Source organism: Lygodium microphyllum, chromosome 19 (genome assembly GCF_053477565.2).
Source record: "Lygodium microphyllum isolate KBCC chromosome 19, Lygodium_microphyllum_v1.1.10, whole genome shotgun sequence".
Lineage (NCBI taxonomy): Eukaryota > Viridiplantae > Streptophyta > Polypodiopsida > Schizaeales > Lygodiaceae > Lygodium > Lygodium microphyllum.
In genome coordinates, this window is record NC_141153.1 from 5526002 (window position 1) to 5532947 (window position 6946).

Genomic DNA, 6946 nt, shown 5'->3' on the forward strand with positions numbered 1-6946 from the left:
GAAATGTTTGATTGTTCAATTAAGTGATGTATTCTTAGCTCTCTAGTTGATCTTTTTTTTTTTAACAACCTATTTAACACCCAATCCAAATATTACAAGTTCAGAAGAGTCTATATATTTATTCTTTTAAAATTAAAAAATGAAATGAAAGAAAGAAAGAAACAGAAAAAAACGCCCTAAGACTGCAGGGTTTGAAAAAAAAAACCAAAAGAAGATAACCATCGCCTCTAAGGTCCTGGTAGGTTGTAGGGATTTCCTTGACGGGTGCCCTGCATCCGATGCCTTGCATCTCTTTGGGGTGGGACCTTTTGGAAGGAGAATAAATGTATATACTCTTTTGACACTGAAAAGAATGCCATTAAAACTTAAAATTAAAAGAAAAACTTTGGACACTTGGAAGCAAGAGATCATTGGCTGGTTGTTCTAGTAGCACATGGAGGGTTAGCAGCTAAACCCTAGGAGTCCTATTCGGTGTTATAGTATTAGCTTACCTTGTTTGGGTTCTTTGTTAAGTAACGATCTTATTAGTGAGGCTATTTCAGAAGCAATATTTCTAGTAGGATAGTAGTATGGCAATTTATTGCCTCGAGGGATTATTGTTGTTTAGCGGCTCTAGACAGCTTCTTAGTTGGTATATTCTATGCAATGGATGAAGCTCTGTTATGCATTTTAGTGGGAAGAGTGAGTAAGGGGGTTGTTAGAATGTCTAAGATTTTATATCACTTAATTGAAATATTTGTCTTGCTGGATTTACAATAAGATACAAGTTAGTATTTTTAGATCTTTTCCGTGTCTACTAGTCTTCTATGTGCGGTTTTGCAGGTATTGTAGCTGTGCTCACGAGGACGCTTCACAATTAAGTGGGGGAGAGTATGTTTTTTTTTCTTTCAAAGTTGCGTAGCAGTGCTCGTGGTAGTTGTGTTCGTGATGCTGAATGTTCGTATTTTCGCTGTGCTCGTGAGGACACTTCGCAATTAAGTGGGGGAGAAATGACAACACCTAAAAACATGCCATCTATTGCAACAATTTTTTGGCAAATTTGTATATAAGTGACACCCTACTACCATCTTTTTACATTAATTTAATGCAGATGCGGTGTTGGTAGTTGCTGTTTTTGGAGGTCGTGTCCTTGCAGTCTAGCCAGGAGATGTTGGTACAAGGAAGTTCTTGTACGAGAGGAAGTTGGAGTTTTAGACAAAATCTGATAGGTTTACTTAGTGAATCTCAGCTATGACTGATTAAAACTTTCCTATAGGGAGTATTATCACTTAGAGGAGATAAGACCTTGTTATAAATTAGGAGTTTTCGGGGGAATTTTAGACTTGGCAAGGTCTTGACAGGTTGATACGATATCTTAGTATTAATCTAAGGGATGGGGGATTTCACTAGTTATGCTACCTCCTACCTCCTAAGGATTAAATTCTTTGTGAAGAATACACAACATCATGATTGTGATTATTGTCTACAGTAATACTGCAGTGATGATCAAGGGGTGATCATTAGATCATTGGTGATTATTATGGAGATTCCTTTGGGGAGGTGTTGAATATCAGGTAATTGGAAAGCTTGAACTTTTTCGCAACCAACATAAGATTTTTTCAATGAGACAGTCAAATTGTCAAGGCCAAGAGTATTAGGGAACTTTTGGTTCGTATCCCTACCATTAGTGTAGCGGAATATCTCTTGCATTGAGGGTCTTCATCATTGCCCATGTTTGAGGATTCTTTACTTGACTGAGAATAACATGTGAAGAATTGAAAGTCTGAAGAATTGCATGAGGTTTGCAAATTGGAGATGTTCTTTTGAATATAGGTTAATTAATTGAAATATTTTAGAGTGAGTAAAATGAAAAGAAAAGAAAAGGAGGCCGTTGTATTTCTTACGGGAGCAAAATATGGGGCGTCGACCCATAGTCCCATCTGCCTCGACACTCGGCCACGTTCCTTATGCGCCATCATCCATGCATGCCATTGTTGATGTGTAGTATCAAAGTCCAAAAATTGCACAAGAACTCTCATTCTCCAAACGGCCGACATCATCAACCAACACATGCAACGAGGGCAATTGCCATCAAGTTGGGCATCAACTCTGACACCCTGCCACACCCACCTCCAACATCACCACTTCATCATTCACCCATAATCAACTAACATCACCAACCATATTGGCATCTCCCCATTGCCATCAACCTCGCAACTCCAATTACCTCGCACATCACCTATACTAACTCTTTCATATCATTCCACCAATATTTTACTTCATATCATTACACTCCTAATGCAACCTTAAATACTTCATCTCTCTTTCAATCTTAGAAGCATGTTCACATATTAGCTTACCTCATCCATGTGCTTTGTCTTAGCTTTAGTCTACTATCCTTAATATTGTCATAATTGACTACTGCAACTCTCATTATCCATCTATCAACTTTCCCTCTTCAAAATTCAAATGTTACTTTCAATAACAAGCAACAAAAGTCGAAAGTATCCAGAGGTTCTCTTTCATGAAGTTTGTTTCAAGAGGTGGTCTTAACAAGGACAGAGTACTCCAAAGGGGGCATACCAGGCAAACACCGGATGTACCACTGCAAGACCAAGATCCTACAAGAACCATGCACTTGGAAGAGCTCAAGAGGAGGACTTATTTCATTAATCAATGCCAACAAAATCTCTCAGATCAATTACTTTGATGTATACATTTATGTTCCCAAATTCTCTCAAAAATGTAAAATGATTGTAAAAGTGCCTAATGGATAAGGCATTTGACATCTTGTATAACACTTGGTCACATGGGAGGATTCTCAATTATTTCACAATTAGTCCCTCATGGGTGGCATGTGTTAGGAGCTAAAAGGGACACCACATTAATGAATGTAAATGCCCTTTATGTGGTGCCAAGGGTCGCAAAATTGGGCTATGTAAATGAATTGAGGAAGAAGAAAAAGAAAATTAGAAGAAGAAAGAGGCCGTTAAAAAAACGATCGTGAAGAAGAAGAGGGGAGCCTTGGATTTCGAACGGCGCCTACTGATGATGACGAATGTGGAGAAGATCTGGGGTTAATTCCTGCATGTGTTCAACCTGTTCTACAAGAACTTGGGCTAATCGGTCTACGGATACAACGCATGCCAAGCACCCCAGGCATTGAATTTTCTCTGCCATCCAGCTATGAATATGCAACGGTTTGTGCTCCTTCTTATCATGATAGTAGCACTCTACATGCCTGGTGGGAGGAAGATGAAGGCCGGTGCCATCTCTTCTCTCACTTGACAAAGAGAGAGAGAGAGAGAGAGGTTGCTCAGGAGGGAATCAACGACAAAACATCGATAGGCCGAACCCAATGGCACCTCGATTCTGGTGAAGTCCATGGTGAAGCATGATTGGTTGTCGAAGGTCTGTGACCCATAATGCCTCTCAACGCATGCCAATGTGCTGCATTAGGGAATTTTTCTTTTCCATTCATCTTGCACTGTTAGTGACTGCAAGGCTATGAGAGAGAGAGATAGAGAGAGAGAGAAAGACCAATCCTCTTTTCTTTCTCTCCATGGGAACGCAGATTGTGAAGCTGCAACATCATGAAGTGAACGCGTGTGATCGTCAATGATTTGCCCACACTTTGCCAGTGCCAGCTGCTGCTTTGGATTTGCCAATCCCACCACTTGATTTATAAGCACACCTGCTACTCCAGAAAGAGAGAGATTCGTCAATGAGGTTGTGATATTAGAGAGGAGATACCTTGGAATGACTAATACTTGATGGTTCTACATCATGCTGGATCTCGGAGTGCTCATCTCCTCTCTATCATCAATGAAGACGTTGGAGAGGCTTTCTCTCGCCGGAGTAGGAGGTGCTACAAATGAGGTTGTGGAACAAATTATAAAGAGAGGAAACGTCCTCTTGCTGTGTGCCATGGAGAAGAGAGGGAGGAGGTTTGCAAAACACAAACACATCCAAGAAATTGATCAAAGAAAAAAAATTAAATTAACAAGAGTGAGAGAGGAAAATTGAAGCCAATGCTTGTCATTGAAGATCATCACTATGCTTTTCCCCCAACATCAAACATCAAATCAGAGCTTCAATGTACCCACCCAAAATGAGACTACAGGCTGGTAGAAGGAATCTTCGACTTTCATTCGCTCCATCTCGCGCGCAATTTGGTGCCCAGATTGATAGGATATTGCATTAGTCTCCTCCCTCTTCATACGTCGTCATTACTTCAAGGGAGAAGCTATGGTATTAAAGCTCTCAACTAAAAGCTTAATCTATAGTTTATAAAGATCATTCCTATTGCTATCAAGGGAATAGCATCTGGGGAAACTGTGGGGAAGCAAAAAAAAATGATGAGCTCGAATTTGATACGATTGGCTGGAGGATACCATTGGCTAGACTGCAGAAAGACACGGTCTTCGAAGACATGACGAAGACCCGCGGTTTAACACATAAGCGTCTTAATTCATTTATCTAAAATAAATGATATAGTATGAGTAAATGTTCAGTTTAATATTTTTTTAAATGATTTAAAACTTTTTTCTTGTGCTGAATCATTTTCTGCATTTATGTGCACCTGAAATTATTTTCTAAAAATCAAAAATAGTGAAAATGCTCTAAAATGGTTCAAAATTGACATATATGAATTTTTACAAATATTTTGGTTGATCCAATATGACTTATGATCTTTTTTTGATAAATAAAACGTCTTTATAAATTTACTAAATTTTTTTCATAATATTTAAAAGTTATTTAATATATTAAAAAATTAAAAAATAGTTATTTTTAAAGAAAAATCATAGTTCTCATTTAAATAAAATGTGTTATTTATCAATGAAATTATGGATTCCTAGTGAAAGGCTGAAAAGATATTTTTTGAGTTGTTAGTGATATTTTGGTAAGGATTAAAAGGAAAGAAATAACAATTTAATAATGTTTTCCTTAAAGAAATGCTTGCATAAAGATATGGTGTCTTGGTTTTGATAAATAGAGATTATCCGTGGTGTGAAAATTAATGAGATATGGGAGGGTAAGAATAAGAAGCTTAATAATATTTTGTAATAATTAATAATGTCATATTTCAGCTACAATTTTTGGTTTAAATTAAAAGCAACATAAAAATTAACAATTTAATGATTAGATGGCATGGGATGAAGTCTCAGCGTCTATATTAAATATCTACATTTTATTTACATTTATAGAAATTTGATGATTAAAAGAGTTAAGAGTGGAGGGCCACTAAGACTAACTGATAAATTAAAGGGAAATATGGGGATTTAAAATAAACTATGTGTGTGTTTACGCTGGAGTGTAGAGAGTATCTGTTTTTATCCTGATTGGTATTTAGTGAAGAAGAAGAAAGAAAGGATGTTATTCTCGCAAAACGAATTAATTATCTAAACACTAAAAAGTAACGACGAATTGCAATACGAAGAGGGGAAACATTACAAGGAATTAAAATTATGGGTTTATGGTACATTAGAAAATGTGTTTTGAATATTTGCTATCACTTAAATAAATAAAAGAATTAATTTTAATCAATTGGAGAAGAGAAATATAAAAAGAAATTTAAATGGAGATATTCGTAAAGATTCAAGAGATCTATACCTTGAAACAAAATTCTCAAAGTCAAACATCAAAACTTCCTGGATAAACCGCCGCTAGTATGGCAAGAGAAATTTATGAGGAGTCGCTCCTAAAAGATGGAGGGAAACTGTAGTTATCCTAGGTTTAGTGTTTTAGTGCCCAATATAAAGACTTAGCTGTAAAAGTTTAAAAGAAACAAAGTGTGAGATTAAGTATGTTTACTGAAGTTTGGATATCTATAGTTGGACTATTACGAACAAACATCGTAAAAATAATGGAAGGCTAAACCAAATTAGTATAGTTAGTAGTAGCAATCACCTGTTTAGTGCAACAACTCTTAGGAGTTGGCTTGCCGACCTGGTTAAAAGTGGCTTTGTCTTTGGCCAGTCATTTTTTTACAATGTATTCAACATTTCATTTTTGGGCTATCAATCCAGAATGTATTACCAACCAATACATAAATTCGGGACTAAATGGTTATAATAGGACTAAATAATTGCAGGATACAATGACCAGGCTAGTACTACTAACGAACACAAGGATTCGAGAAAGAGTACAAAATAACCTTTACTGTGAGAGCACCTAGGATTTTAGTCAAAGCAGACTGGCTAAAGGACTCGGGTAGGTTATGGCATGGAGCTAGAGGACTCCTTGTTGATTGGCTTCCAAGACTATGAGTATGCTCGTCGAACAACAACCAACTACCATGCTTCACTCCTTATTGTTATATAGGATGTTGCCTACAACGAGACATTCTCTCTGCCTATGTGCCATGTTAGGTAGCGGGAAAGTCTCTCTGCCCATGTGTTGTGTTTGGTAGCCTTTATTACATTTGCACCTTTCGGCTCCTTAATGGCCACTAGTGACTTTGGCTTAAATGCTATTGATGATCATTGCTGCCTTTAATAGGAAACTAAGAGATCTGACTAGGTGTCCTATAGAGGATATAGAAGAAGATTCTAAGATATCTTACCTTTTGAGGAAGGGCGGTTCTAATGTGAGGGACTTGGTATATTATATGGGATTTAAAAACAAGGGTTAAAACATGAGTGGTTTCGAGAGACCTCATAAGTATGAAAGTTATTGTTCCAAGGTGTGAAACTTGTATGAAGCTCTTGCTTGTGAGGATTGTGATTAGGCCAATAGATATGTATGTGTGTGTGCCCACCAATTCTATACTATATGGAACCAAGAGATGATGGCCGGTTCCTATAGCCCATCCATATGTCATGGTGCAGGTCTCATAATACACACTTGATAAGTCATCATGGTAAGAAGTACCAATTTATTCAACTTGAATAAAGGGAAATCTTGGGATAACATGTCCATTGGCAATTTTCATAGTTTGGTTCCACAAAACCCATTATCCATGAAA